Genomic DNA, 15,990 nt, shown 5'->3' with positions numbered 1-15,990 from the left:
TGAACAGCAAAAGGATTCACCCATATACATATGTATGTGTGTGTGTGTCCATTCTCCCCCACACTCGCCTCCCATCCAGGCTGCCACATAGCACTGAGCAGAGTTCCCTGTGCTACACAGTAGGCTCCTGTTGGTTATCCATTTTAAATATAGCACTGTGTACCTGTCCATCCCAAACTCCCTAACTATCCCGTCCCTCCACCCCTCACCCCTGGCAACCATAAGATTGTTCTCTAAGTCTACGTAGCTCACAGTTTTAAGCAGTGTTTTTGTGTCCCCTATTAATATAATTAATATAAGTTAATATGGAAATGCCTTTTTTAAAAGAAAAATAAAGTTAAAAATGTAGCTATTTGGTATGGGTAACTAATTAAAATTGAGTAATAAATTAACTAAAATGCTTAAAATCTATAAGACAGCCCAATTCTTCACTGATTTGATGATTAAAAATCTTTGTGATACCAAATACTATGACATACGAAATTAAAATTTTTGGACTTTGAGCATGAAAGTATGTTAATGATTATCAAGACTGATTCCTTTATCTGATAGATGAGCAAATGAAGGCCTGAAAAAGATAATAACTATCCCAGACACAAAGCTAACCCAGATGCCCTAAAGGAAGATTAATTGCCTCAAATCCCCCTTGGTAGGTGAAATTGCATTTGAAGAATTATAAGCCTTTTGGGAAAAACAGAATTACAGTCTCAGGGACATGATGAGAAAGCAAATGTTTCACTTTCATAAAAATAACCATTTAAAAGACTCCATGAAGTGAAACCATATTAGTTATATTGTATGCAAATAAATTGCTAGCAATTGTATTACAAAATAAATGTATGATTATAATTTTTGTTTACTAGAATTCTACTTTTCAGAATTTCATGCTCATAAAAGTTTCAAAGAGTTCTTGTCAAGCCAGTTTGCTCCGCTTGCAGATAAAATGTAAACCAGCCTGATCTCTTTTTATTCCTGCTGTGGGTTTTTCATCAAATGCTCATCAAATGTAACTTATTGCTTGTATGTGTCAATATTCGCTTCCCAGCTCTTACCCTGGTCTTGCAGTTTAGAGGAACGTGGGTACTAGAGAAGGAGAATAGTGTGAATACTCTCCAGGTAACTTTCTGAATTTCCTGGAGTAAGGGCAAGCCCCAGGACACCTGGATTTCCTCCACCTCTTATATTGTGTTAGCTTCTCTGACAAATCGTGCTTCTTACAATGCTTTGTCAGCGAAGAGCTGAAAACCGTGGTCCTCTCTCTTCTCCGCCCTGGTGTGGTGGTTACTAACCTTCATAGAAATGTATCATGTGTGATACGTTATACCACATTATTTCTCAACCCTAGTTACCCCATCCTATTTTCCCTCTAACAATTTCAAAGGAGATAATTTATTTTTTTTAAAAAAGAAACTTTATTTTATATTAGAGCATAGCTGATTAACAATGTTGTGATAGTTTCAGGTGAAGAGAGAAGGGACTCAGCCACACATATACAATGTCCATTCTCTGTCAAACTCCCCTCCCATCCAGGCTGCTGCATAGCATTGAGCAGAGTTCTCTGTGCTATACAGTAGGTCCTTGCTGGTTATTCATTTTAAACCTAGTAGTTTGTTCATGTCCATCCCAAACTCCCTAACCGCCCCTTCCCCTTATCCTTCCCCCCGGCAACCGTAAGTTTATTCTCTAAGTCTGTGAGTCTCTTTTTGTTTTGTAAGTCTGTTTGTATCTCTTCTTTTTAGATGTCACATATAAGGAATGACACGGCATTTCTGCTTCTCTGTCTGACTCACTTTGCCCGGTATGACGATCTCTAGGTCCATCCATGGTGTGCAAATGGCATCGTTTTATTCTCTTTAACGGCTGAGTAAAATTCCACTGAATGCTGTGGTATATATGGACCACATCATCTTTGTCCATTTTTCTGTCAATGAACACTTAGGCTGCCTCCATGCCTCAGCTGTTGTGAACAGTGCTAGAGGGAACACTGGGGTGCATGTACAAGATCAGTAATTTTCAATTTATGAACATTCATTTCATATAGTCTCATGGTCATGCAAGAGACATCAGGAAGCAGATTCACACCTGCTGGAGTTTATAGTCACTTTATTTCTTTATCACTGAGATGGGGGCTACTGAACTGTTTCGAGAATTCTGACTTTCCCTTTATTTTCCAAGTGGCATTGAAGAAAGCCCATATACCCTAAAATCCTGTGACTGGAGTGCCATTAGAGGTTGTAGGCTTCATCTGTGTGTCATGCTCACCTTCCCTTGTCAAGAAGAGTGGCTTCAGTGTGTTATTCTCAGTCCCTCCAGCCAGCACGTGGTGTTTGTCCCTGGGTCTCCATGTCACTCTCCAGTCTGTTAGAACTTTTGCTTTTCCTCCCATTTCTAAGTAACTTTGAGAAAATTTGAAGCCATGGATCTGTTCATGGGCACTTTCCAATTATGCGAACTTTTTTTAAAATATAAATTTATTTATTTTAATTGGAGGTTAATTACTTTACAATATTGTATTGGTTTTGCCATACATCAACGTGAATCTGCCACAGGTATACATGTGTTCCCCATCATGAATCCCCCTCCCTCCTCCCTCCCCATAGCACAAACTTTCTAAAAGAGTAAGAAGGAAATATTGGTGACAGCATTAATTCAGCTCTTAGTCAAATCAACTTGATGGGAGTAGCTCTCTTTCCTGCCTGTTTCCCTCTTTGCCCTCCCTTTCAGTCCCTGGGTAGGGAAGATCTCCTGGAGAAGGAAATGGCAACCCACTCCAGTACTCCTGCCTCGAGAATCCCATGGATGGAGGAGCCTGGTAGGCTACAGTCCATGGGGTCGCAAAGAGTCAGGCACGACTGAGTGACTTCACTTCAATATTACAGATGCTCCCTGGGTACAAGTCTTTTTTCCAAGATTTTCTTGGAGCTAGAACACACTGCCAGATGGAAAAAAAAAGATATTTATAATATAGAATGGATGGTACTGATGGTTATAATCAAAATATTATTAATTTCTCTTTAAATTCTTAGGTTTAAACACTCAGTAATTAAGATCAGTCATGGATGTGCATTGGAAGGACTGATGTTGAAGTTGAAACTCCAATACTTTGGCCACCTCATGTGAAGAGTTGACTCACTGGAAAAGACCCTAATGCTGGGAAGGACTGGGGACAGGAGGAGAAAGGGACGACAGAGGATGAGATGTCTGGACGGCATCACCGACTCAATGAACATGGGTTTGGGTAGACTCCAGGAGTTGGTGATGGACAGGGAGGCCTGGCTTGCTGCGATTCATGGGGTCACAAAGAGTTGGACACGACTGAGTGACTGAACTGAACTAAGAAATTCCAAGCTCATTTAATATGACTAAATACCCTTATCAACTCTTCATCTCTAAAAGGTGGTTTGGAAATAATTTTGTTGTTATTATTCAGTTGCTAAGTCTTTCCAGTTCTTTGCAACCCAGTGGACCACAGCAAACCAAGCTTCTCTGTCCTTCAGTATCTCCTTGAGTTTGCTCAAACTCATGTCTATTAATTCAGTGATGTCATTCAACCATCTCATCCTCTGTTTCCCCTCCTCCTTCTGCCCCCAGTCTTTTCAACATCAGGGTCTTTTCCAATGAGTTGGCTCTTCAGATCAGGTGGCCAAAGTGTTGGAGCTTCAGCTTCAGCATCAGTCCTTCCAATGAATATTCAGAGTTGGTTTCCTTTAAGGTTGACTGGTTTGATCTCCTTGCTGTAAGGGACTCTCAAGAGTCTTCTCCAGTACCACAGTTTAAAAGCATCAATTCTTTGGTGCTCCACTTTCTTTATGGTCCAACTCTCACATCTGTATATGACTACTGAAAAAACCATAACTTTGACTGTACGGATCTTTGTTGGCAAAGTGATGTCTTTGCTTTTTAATAAGATGTCTAGGTTTCGCATAACTTTTCTTCCAAGGAGCAAGTGTCTTTTAATCTGTGGCTGCAGTTTCCATCCACAGTGATTTTGGAGTCCAGGAGAATAAATGGTCGAAAACCGTTTTGAGCAAATTATTAAAGCTTAAGGCTATTGGAAGACACTTCCAACTATTTTCAAAAGACTTTTGTAATTGCCTCTTGCTAGTTAATTGCATTACTTAAGGAAATATTCATATTTAAATGTTTCAAATCCATAATTAATCTACACACAAGTGGATTAGAAAATGTCAACAGAGAGTAAATATATAGCTTAATAAACGTCTTGAAGGTTTTCAAATGAGTACAAATCATATTTGTATATCCTTTAATATTTAGAGCATACTCCCCAGTACCTTGTAATTTTACCATCTTGACAATTCCGGGTCTTGATAAATAGCCCCCATAACTCTCCTTCATAAGTTAGAAACTTTTAATTTTCCAAATATGTAAGTGCTTTGCTGAAACATCCAAAAACAGGTTGTTGCAGCCTAGATCCCATCCAGGTCTTTTCAACAAAGGTCAGCACTGTCAATGGCCTTGTTTTAAAATATTTCAGATGATCTCACAGATGAGATCCCCATTAATTGACTGATATTTATATATGTAAAGGCACTAGCAAGGAAGGAAAGCCAGGCATCTTTGGGACAAGTAGGAATAAGTATATTAGTGCCGACTTAATGAGCAAGTACCGCTTTCTGAGTAGAAAATTAGAGCAGCGTACAGCTGAGAGAGCAATATCTGGTTTTAAAACAAAAATAAAAACACTGTGTTTTCTTACAGATTTGTCCATTTTCATAATAGATTATAGCCCTCTAATGCTGCAATTATGTCAAATAGAAGCATAACCCATAAGCTTGTCCAGATCAAGAAGTGTGGGTGCTTGTTTTCTAATTCCCCTCTGTACTTCACTCAGGTGTCTGATCTGCAGTGTAAAAAGCTTAGACTGGATCTCCATTATTCACACTGTATTCTGCAGGGCACAAAGATTCTGCAGAGCTTTCTCAGGGCAATAAGACCTTCTCCTTATTTAACATAAGCATTTTGTTTTATTCCAGTTATTATAACATTCTTCAAATGTCAGGAAAAGTCATATTGCAATGGATTGCTATGTCTTCTAAATATTTCAGCAAATATTTTTTGAAGGAAAAAATATTTGGAAATTTTTAAAAATCCTTGTTGAATTCAGAATTCTTTAAAAAATATATTGACCACTTTTGATTTCTGAAAGGATGTTCCCAGAATAGACACTCCTCAGAAACAGTCTCCCACATGATTCTCTGGCCATATACAATTTACTGATTTAAATAAAGGGGAGTAAACAAAACTCAGTCACAATTCAACAAAAATTCTTGCTCTCTGGGGGTGTTGTGAAAGAACTGTGTTTTAGACCTGTTACTCAGGGTCAATTTGGTAGGTCTGTTTGCCAGTTAATCAGAGACTGTCTATGCAATACTTGTGTATTGAATGTCTAGACTATACTGAGACAGAGAAAGGAAAAGCCATGATTCCTATTCAAGGATAAATAGCTTAGTATAGTCAGGTGTCACCCTTGTTGAAACCTGGTCAGTAGAAATGTGACTACATCGTCACATTCTCAAATATGGGATGGACCAGCAGGAGGTACTGCAGGAGTTGGATCTTGGCCCTGATTCCCATCAACCATATGTCAAAATCCTTTGATTTTTGACCCCTAATATATTTGACCCTTAGTACATTTCATCTTTACGTGAGTCTGTTCTTCTCTCCAAGAAAACTATAGTTCCTTCAGGATAATATGTGATTCTAATATCCCAAGATTAAGACATATATGTGACATATATGTGTGTATATATATATATACACACACGCATACATATATGCATACATACATACATACATACATACATACATACACTGAGGAAGGAAATGGCAACCCACTCCAGTATTCTTGCCTGGAGAATCCCAGGGACGGGGGAGCATGGTGGCTGCCATCTATGGGGTCACACAGAGTCGGACACGACTGAAGCGACCTAGCAGCAGCAGCAGCAGTAGCAGCAGCATATATATACAAACACATAAATAGATGCATATATAAATACATACACATATAAGTATATATATATATATATCAGTTCAGTTAGTCACTCAGTCATGTCCAACTCTTTGCATGAATTGCAGCACGCCAGGCCTCCCTGTCCATCACCATCTCCTGGAGTTCACTCAAACTCACGTCCATCGAGTCGGTGATGCCATCCGGACATCTCATCCTCTGTCATCCCCTTCTCCTCTTGCCCCCAATCCCTCCCAGCATCAGAGTCTTTTCCAATGAGTCAACTCTTTGCATGAGGTGGCCAAAGTACTGAGGTTTCAGCTTTAGCATCATTCCTTCCAAAGAACACCCAGGACTGATCTTCTTTAGAATGGACTGGTTGGATCTCCTTTAGAATGGACTGCTTGGATCGCCTTGCAGTCCAAGGGACTCTCAAGAGTCTTCTCCAACACCACAGTTCAAAAGCATCAATTCTTTGGCACTCAGCTTTCTTCATAGTCCAACTCTCACATCCATACATGACTACTGGAAAAACCATAGCCTTGATTAGATGGACCTTTGTTGGCAAAGTAATGTCTCTGCTTTTGAATATACTATCTGGGTTGGTCATAACTTTCCTTCCAAGGAGTAAGTGACTTTTAATTTCATGGCTGCAGTCATCATCTGCAATAATTCTGGAGCCCAGAGAGATAAAGTCTGACACTGTTTCCACTGTTTCCCCATCTATTTCCCATGAAGTGGTGGGACTAGACGCCATGATCTTAGTTTTCTGAATGTTGAGCTTTAAGCCAACTTTTTCACTTTCCTCTTTCACTTTCATCAATAGGCTTTTTAGCTCCTCTTCACTTTCTGCCATAAGGGTGGTGTCATCTGCATATCTGAGGTTATTGGTATTTCTCCTGGCAATCTTGATTCCAGCTTGTGTTTCTTCCAATCCAGCATTTCTCATGATGTACTCTGCATATAAATTAAATAAGCAGGGTGACAATATACATTGTTGACGTACTCCTTTTCCTATTTGGAACCAGTCTGTCGTTCCATGTCCAATTCTAACCATTGCTTCCTGACCTGCATACAGGTTTCTCAAGAGGCACGTCAGGTGGTCTGGTATTCCCATCTCTTTCAGAATTTTCCACAGTTTATTGTGATCCACACAGTCAAAGGCTTTGGCAGAGTCAATAAAGCAGAAATAGATGCTTTTCTGGCACTCCCTTGCTTTTTTGATGATCCAGCGGATGTTGGCAATTTGATCTCTGGTTCCTCTGCCTTTTCTAAAACCAGCTTGAACATCTGAAAGTTCATGGTTCACGTATTGCTGAAGCCTGGCTTGGAAAATTTTGAGCATTGCTTTACTAGCATGGGAGATGAGTGCAATTGTGCAGTAGTTTGAGCATTCTTTGGCATTGTCTTTCTTTGGAATTGGAATGAAAACTGACCTTTTCCAGTCCTGTGGCCACTATCAGTTCAGTTCAGTCACTCAGTCATGTCCTACTCTTTGTGACCTCACGGACTATAGAATGTAAGACTTCCATATCTTTCACCAACTCCCAGAGCTTGCTCAAACTCATGTCCATCGAATCAGTGATGCCATCCATGCATCTCATCTTGTCGTCCCCTTCTCCTCCTTTCAATCTTTCCCAGCATCAGGGTCTTCCTCAATGAGTCTGTTCTTCGCATCAGGTGACCAAAGTATTGGAGATCCAGCTTCAGGATCAGTCCTTCCAATGAATCTTCAGGACTGATTTCCTTTAGGGTTGACTGGTCTGATCTCTTTGCAGTCCAAGGGACTCTCTCAACAGTCTTCAACACCACAGTTCGAAAGCATCAATTCTTTGGTGCTCAGCTTTCTTTATAGTCCAACTCTCACATCCATACATGACTACTGGGAAAAGCCATAGCTTTGACTAGACAGACCTTTTTTGGCAAAGTAATGTCTCTGCTTTTTAATATGCTGTCTAGGTTGGTCATAGTTTTTCTTCCAAGTAACAAGCATCTTTTGATTTCATGGCTACAGTCACCATCTGCAGTGATTTTTGAGTCCACAAAGATAAAATCTCTCATTGTTCCCATCTTTTTGCCATGAAGTGATGGGATCCGATGCCATGATCTTAGTTTTCTGAATGTTGAGCTTAAAGCCAACTTTTTCACTGTCCTCTTTCACTTTCATCAAGAGGCTCTTTTGTTCTTCACTTTCTACCATAAGGGTGGTGTCATCTGTGTATCTGAGGTTATTGATATTTCTCCCAGCAAACCTGAGGCTTGTGCCTCATTCAGTGTGGCATTTTGCATGATGTACTCTGCATATAAGTTAAATAAGCAGGGTGACAATATATAGCCTTGACGTATTCTTTTCCTGATTTGGAACCAGTCTGTTGTTCAATGTCCAGTTCTAACTGTTGCTACTTGACCTGCATACAGACTTCTCAAGAGGCAAGTCAGGTGGTCTGGTATTCCCACCTCTTTAAGAATTTTCCACAGTTTGTTGTGATCCACACAGTCAAAATCTTTGGTATAGTCAATAAAGCAGAAATAGATGTTTTTCTGGAACTCTCCTACTTTTTTGAACATCCAGGGGATGTTGGCAGTTTGATCTCTGGTTCCTCTGGATTTTCTAAATCTAGCTGGAACATTTGGAAGTTCACAGGTTACATACTGTTGAAGCGTAGCTTGGAGAATTTTGAGCATTACTTTGCTAGCGTGTGAGATGAGTACAATTGTGCAATAGTTTGAACATTCTTTGGCATTGTGTTTCTTTGGGATTTGAATGAAAACTGACCTTTTCCAGTCCTATGGCCAATGCTGAGTTTTCCAAATTTTCTGGCCTATTGAGTGCAGCACCTTAACAGCATCATCTTTTAGGATATGAAATAGTGCAACTGGAATTCCATTATTTATTTCACAAATAAATATGTATTACATTTATATTTATTTGTGGTTATGGCAGATATACCCTGGAGAAGGGAATGGCAACCAACTCCAGTATTCTTGCTGGGAAATCCCATGGACAGAGGAGCCTGGTGTCACAAAGAGACAGACAACTCAGTGCCTGAACCACCAGCACCATGCCAGATCTAATTTTCCAGAGCAAGGAGAGAGATCTTTGAAAGCTGCATTAATCCTAGAAGGCTCCAGACGTTTCTTTCCCTCATGCTAGATGCCCTTTGCCTCATTCCTTAAGATCATTCTTAAATGCTAGTTTTTGTGTAAAGGTTGCTCTGCTGTTGAGAATCATCTGCCCTCCTGCATCCCCCAGGCCCCATATATTTTTTCTCTACATCTTTTGTTTTTACCAATAGAAGGTGAGGTTTTCAAGAGGGGTAATCTTAACTTCATCTTCTGTTATCACCTCCAGAGTCACTTAGCATATGATAAATTGTTGACCTATATTTGCATGGAAGGACACAGATTACAGATGTGTAGAGTTGAATGTTATCTTTGAGCTCATGAGATAATGAATACAAACGTCTGAACAGAATGGAAGACGAATGATGAGGAGAACAAGGAAAAGAAAATGAGCTGCAGGAACCTGGTTATGGACACCTTTGAAAGCTAGTCAGAGGTGTTGGTCAACATGACAGCTAGGCCATTATTAATAGTACTGGAGGAACAAAATCAATAGAAGTCTAGGATTGAAAGAAGAGGATGATAACAACCTCAGCACCCTGTCTATGCTATTGCTAACCATGGGTGCTCTGAGAGTAAAGGAGGAGAAGCTACATGCTGACTTTTACAATAACACAAAACAGGACAGAGCAGAAATACGCACTCATTTTTACTTATAAATGAAGTAGTCAGATTGCATATTGTATATATCTTTTAAAAGAAAAAGAAGCGAAAGGAGGGATGCCTTGGGAGGGTGGTGTGGGATAGTCAGTAGTCACAGAAGGACAGATTAATGGGCCTTGAAAATGGAAGTTCTTTAGTGACCCCAGCCCTTCCCCACTGAGATACGTCTGGCTCAGAAGCCTAACCAAGTAGATTCTAGAGTGTTACCCCCTGGGAAAACAGTGCTGGTGTGGAGATGGAGTGAGTAGGCTGCCCTCCCTTCAGGTGACCAACTTCATTTAATGAATGACCCTTGCTCTCACACCATGGTTATCAGTCAAAATTCTCAACAGGATAAGGGTGTCAGTGTGACTCTCCCAATAGAAAGATAGCAGCTTGTGTTGACAGAGGAATTTCAGTACATGGACTGACTCCATTCATTGTTTTATTTATTTTTATTTTGTGTTGATTGATTAAGCTTTACATCTTTACTTACTTATTTGTAATTGGAGGATGGTTACTCTACAGTGTTGTGTGAGTTTCTGTTGTATGGTGAAGTCAGCCAGCTGTATGTATATATCCACACAGAGTGAGTGAGGGAAAGTCGCTCAGTTATGTCCTACTCTTTGTGACCCCATTGACTATACAGTCCATGGAATTCTCCAGGCCACAGTACTGGAGTGGGGAGCCATTCCCTTCTCCAGGGGATCTTCCTAACCCAGGGATAGAACCCAGGTCTCTCGCATTGCAGGTGGATTCTTTACCAGCTGAGCCACCAGGGAAGCCCGTATCTGTCTATAGTACACATATCCCCCTCCCTCTTGGGCATCCCTTCTACCCCCACCTCCCACCCCTCTGGGTCATCACAGAGCACCGAGCTGAGCTCCGTGCAGCAGTTTCCCACTGGCCACCTGTCTTACCCACGGTAGTGTATATATGTCAATACTACCTACTCAATTCGCCCCACCCTCCCCATCCCCCCTGTGTCTGCATGTCCATTCTCTATGTCCTTGTCATCTACTGTTTTCACTGAGGAAATCGACATTCTACTGTTGTGCATAAGTCCCAAGACCCCCCAGTGAGATGAATCTATTTAGGGTAGAGAGTGAGGTGTGTGACCTGACAAAGCCATCCATCCTTTAAGAGGCAACCTGTTAGCTTCCCTGGGGGACTCACCCCACTGGCTGTGGCAAGCCTTATGTCTTTGTTTCTGACGTTTACAATATAGACTGTGGAGCAGACAACCCATGGTCAGGGACATCTGTGAAACACTGGAGACAAAGGAGCTTGAGGGAACAGATGAGGAAGAACATTCCAAAGAAGCTCTGAGAGGCTGAAGGTGAACCAGGAACCTGCAGGGCGGGGCTGCTCTGGTCCACACAGCCCCTTTGGACACTGTATTTATTAAAAAGAAAGGGGTGGAGAGTGTTTGTTCCAGGAAGTCAGGGTCTTAGGGGCACAGCTGCACTGGGCAGCGCTGAGAACCAGCAGACCTCACAGCCCAGAACCCAGAGACCCTCCCGGCCCGAGGCCACGTAGTTTGCCGATGACTGTGTTCAGTTTGGGAATAAGAAACTGGGCCTGTCCTGTCCTGCCCCGCAACCAATTCTCTCTCGTGGCTGAGTAATTTCCCTTCCTTGGTTTCCTAAAATTGTTCGGCCTACCCCCAACCCTGAATTATCTATTTGAGATGAGAATCTAAGAGAGAAACCCCAGAGTCCTCCTATAACTGGAATCTGGAAGAAAAGGATGCGTTCGTTGCACAGAACGTCCCCTCCATCCCCTCCACTCCAGCCTCTGAGGCCATCGCCCCTCATTCACCCTGTTTGCCGAAGTTGGTTAGGAGGCGGAGGTGCATGACTCTTGTCTAAAAACCCACAGCATATTCTGTGGAAGAGAAAATCAGAGCCCAGAGCCTCAGCTTATGCAGCTGTCATCTGGATTTTTCTAACATGCTGATAGAATTAAAATGACGCCAACACTAAATACACTATTATAAATGAGACCACAGCTCTGAGTGTGAATATATCCTCAAGGCCAATAATGAAATACTAAGCATCGTCACCTTCGTACTTCAAAACAAGTCACAAATTTTGCAAGTATGACGTGTACACAGACACAGTGAGCAATCAATTACTGGGAACAGAACTGAAGGTACAGAATAGGGTAAATCAGAGGCTGACATTTGAAGACCTTGAGACCATGGATTGATAACAGGAGCTAATTCTCCAGCGTTGAGTGGCATCCTAAGCGGGTGTATGTAATTTACGGGTGTCCCTCATCCTGCCCATCTTCACCCAGTTACTTTAGGAGTCACTGTATTTATTTGGGGTTTGTCCAGCTTTACTGAGATGTCATTGGCACATAATAAGTTTAAGGTGAACAATGTGATGATCTGATACATGTATACATTGTATAGTGATTGCAATAAGATTTAGTTAATGCCACTCTCACCTCACATAATTGTATCTTTGTGTGTGTGGTGAGATCTGCCTATTTCTGATTGAGATTCCCCTAGTAGCTTTAAGTCCCTGACCATGAAGGATATTTAGGTGGACAGTGATGCACTCATGTCATAAGTGCTTTTTTTTTTTGATAACTAGATTTTTGAAATTGCATACGAGCTAATTTGCAGTTCTAAAAGCAAGTTCAGTCCAAGTTTGTGTATAACAAAGACATTCACAAATTTCTCAAACATCTTAGTTGTAATATTTGTAAGCATTGCTGTTTTTCTAATGCAACCTATCATGTTATTCTAACAATAGTATTTATCACATCTTCAGTCTTTATGTTCTAGAAAATCACGTCAAAATAGTGTTTGGTTCAATGGGTAGTTTAAAACTTATTTACAACTGTGCTGCAAATCAGGGGAAAGTATGGTATCGGGTTAGGAAATAACCAACTTGCGCGTAAGTCCACGCAACCGCTTTTTACTTCTTTTCAATGAAGATTAAGATTGTGGCAAACCTATCTTGCTGCTTTGGTGTCTGCTCATGTGATACTCGGAGAAAGCAATGGCACCCCACTCCAGTGGGGAGGAGCCTGGTAGGCTGCAGTCCATGGGGTTGCTAAGAGTTGGACACGACTGAGCGACTTTACTTTCCCTTTTCCCTTTCATGCATTGGAGAGGGAAATGGCAACCCACTCCAGTGTTCTTGCCTGGAGACTCCCAGGGATGGGAGAGCCTGGTGGGCTGCCGTTTATGGGATCACACAGAGTTGGACAGGACTGAGTGACTTAGCAGCAGTAACAGCAGTAGCGTGAGATACTAGAATGCTGATTTATAATTTGTAAGTGAAGATTCATGGAGCTAGAAATTGCTCAAAAACTCAGCAGATGAAACTGTTGGAAAATGTGACTAGTATTACTTGATTTTCCAGTTAACTAGAGGATAATTTTATAAAGGTTTTATAAAATAATAGGCAGCTGTTTTGTGAATTTAGTCTATTTTCAGAAAAAAATGAGTTATGTACCCTTTATTTATTATTTATTATTATTTATTATAACTTTATTATCCCTAGGTTAGATTTACTTTAGTTTGGGGGTTATTATTAAAACATTTATCCTATGAAGTCTTATCAAGTACAGCAAAGCAACTCTCACCTGTGAAGAAAAAAAAAAAAGATAATTTTTAATAGGCTTCAAACTGATACTATTAAAAGGTCTATATGTTGAGTAAAAATTAAACTATACTAAAACTTTATCGTGCTGTGAAAAGAATGGTATTAAAAACAGAGAAAACTGTTCATAGCATGACTTGCAAATGATCATATGTTTATGTGATTGCATTTTTGGAAACCTTGCCTATCAAAATATCAAGCCTTCTCCATACATTTCTAATAAACTTACACCTTCTTGTAAGAATTCTGAAAATCATATTTTTGCTCTGATTTTGCAAGGAATGCTTATGCATAATGCACTTTGCAAAATAAAATGACTTTCAATGAAAAATCTCAACAGAAAAAGGAGTCCAACAGAGAAAGATGCAGATGGTTAGTCCCTGCAAAGAACTGTGTATTTATTGTAAAGTAAGATGAAGATTTTATGAAGAAGAAAAGCATCTCTGGGAATGCACATTAAAAAAACAGTTCCCAGCTCCCAACCTAAGCATACAAAGCATGATTTTCCTTAGAAAGTTTTGTTTTTATTGATAGATTTTTAGATAAACATCAAAAGTATAAGTGTTAGTTGCTCAGTCATATCCGAGGCTTTGAGGCTCCATGTACTGTAGCCTGCCAGACTCCTCTTTCTATGGGATTACCCAGGCAAGAACACTGGAATGGGTTGCCATACCATACTCCAGGGAAACTTCTCGACCCAGGGAAGTTGCATTGAACCTGCATCTCCTGTATTGCAAGCAGATTCATTACCATCTGAGCCACCAGGGAATAGAAGCCCCAGAAATGTTTAATGCTTATAAAATTTCATTAAGAAAATATTTGTAAAGTAAAAATAATAATAATAAATAAATAAATAAAATAATCAAATAATAATTTTTAAAAAAGAAAATTATTTGAGGCCAAACTTGACAGCATTTCTAAGAAGCAAAGCTTGGGCTTGAGTCTGTTTAACAAAGAGACTGAAACCCTCCTATCATTGACTGCCTCATGGTGAGGCTGCCCTAAATACCAGACATGAATCTGTGTCTGTTTTCACAGGGAGGAAAAAGCAAAGGACTATTTTGACCATCTTAATAGAGGAAAGTGATATGGGTGTTCCTTAATCAATTTATTCAGTGTCAAGAGCAAATTCGAGATATACATGAGTATGCGAGCGAGGTTTCTTGTCTTCTAACTGGATATTTTATCATCTTGCTCCCTTCTTAGTATGTTGTTGCTGTTCAGTCACTCAGTCGTGTCCAGATATTTCAGTTCAGTTCAGTCACTCAGTCGTGTCCGACTCTTTATGACCCCATGAATTGCAGCACGCCAGGCCTCCCTGTCGATCACCAACTCCTGGAGTTCACTCAAACTCATGTCCATCGAGTCAGTGATGCCATCCAGCCAGCTCATCCTCTATTGTCCCCTTCTCCTCCTGCCCCCAATCCCTCCCAGCATCAGAGTTTTTTCCAATGAGTTAACTCTTCACATGAGGTGGCCAAAGTATTGGAGTTTCAGCTTTAGCATCATTCCTTCCAAAGGACACCCAGGACTGATCTCCTTTAGAACGGACTGGTAGGATCTCTTTGCAGTCCAAGGGACTCTTCAGAGTCTTCTCCAACACCACAGTTCAAAAGCATCAATTCTTCAGTGCTCAGCTTTCTTCACAGTCCAACTCTCACATCCATACATGACTACTGGAAAAACCATAGCCTTGATTAGATGGACCTTTGTTGGCAAAGTAATGTTTCTGCTTTTGAATATGCTATCTAGGTTGGTCATAACTTTTCTTCCAAGGAGTAAGCGTCTTTTAATTTCATGGCTGTAGTCACCATCTGCAGTAATTTTGGAACCCAAAAAATTAAAGTCTGTCACTGTTTCCACTGTTTCCCCATCTATTTCCCATGAAGTGATGGGACTAGATGCCATGATCTTAGTTTTCTGAATGTTGAGCTTTAGGCCAACTTTTTACTCTCCTCTTTTACTTTCATCAAGAGGCTTTTTAGTTCCTCTTCACTTTCTGTCATAAGGGTGGTGTCATCTGCATATCTGAGATTATTGATATTTCTCCTGGCAATCTTGATTCCAGCTTGTGCTTCTTCCAGCCCAGCGTTTCTCATGATGTACTCTGTTGCTGCTGCTGCTGAGTCGCTTCAGTCGTGTCCGACTCTGTGCAACCCCATAGACAACAGCCCACCAGGCTCCCCCTGCATGTAAGTTAAATAAGCAGGGTGACAATATACAGCCTTGATGTACTCCTTTTCCTATTTGGAACCAGTCTGTTGTTCCATGTCCAGTTCTAACTGTTGCTTCCTGATCTGAATATATGTTTCTCAAGAGGCAGGTCAGGTGGTCTGATATTCCCATCTCTTTCAGAATTTTCCATAGTTTATTGTGATCCACACAGTCAAAGACTTTGGCATAGTCAATAAAGCAGAAATAGATGCTTTTCTGGAACTCTCTCCCTTTTTCAATGATCCAGCGGATGTTGGCAATTTGATCTCTGGTTCCTCTGCCTTTTCTAAAACCAGCTTGAACATCAGGGAGTTCACGGCTCACGTATTGCTGAAGCCTACCTTAGAGAATTTTGAGCATTACTTTACTAGTGTGTGAGATGAGTACAATTGTGCGGTAGTTTGAGCATTCTTTGGCATTGCC

The 15,990-nt window shown here is 40.7% G+C and overlaps 1 protein-coding gene across 1 annotated transcript in view; it reads left to right on the top strand.

Moving 5' to 3' along the window:
- The window catches only part of CSMD1 (CUB and Sushi multiple domains 1), a 2,061,903-nt gene that overhangs the window by 1,707,903 nt on the left and 338,010 nt on the right, over positions 1-15,990 (top strand). The window lies entirely within an intron of this gene.

Source organism: Ovis canadensis, chromosome 26 (genome assembly GCF_042477335.2).
Source record: "Ovis canadensis isolate MfBH-ARS-UI-01 breed Bighorn chromosome 26, ARS-UI_OviCan_v2, whole genome shotgun sequence".
NCBI lineage: Eukaryota > Metazoa > Chordata > Mammalia > Artiodactyla > Bovidae > Ovis > Ovis canadensis.
This window is presented reverse-complemented; position numbering and strand designations above follow the sequence as displayed.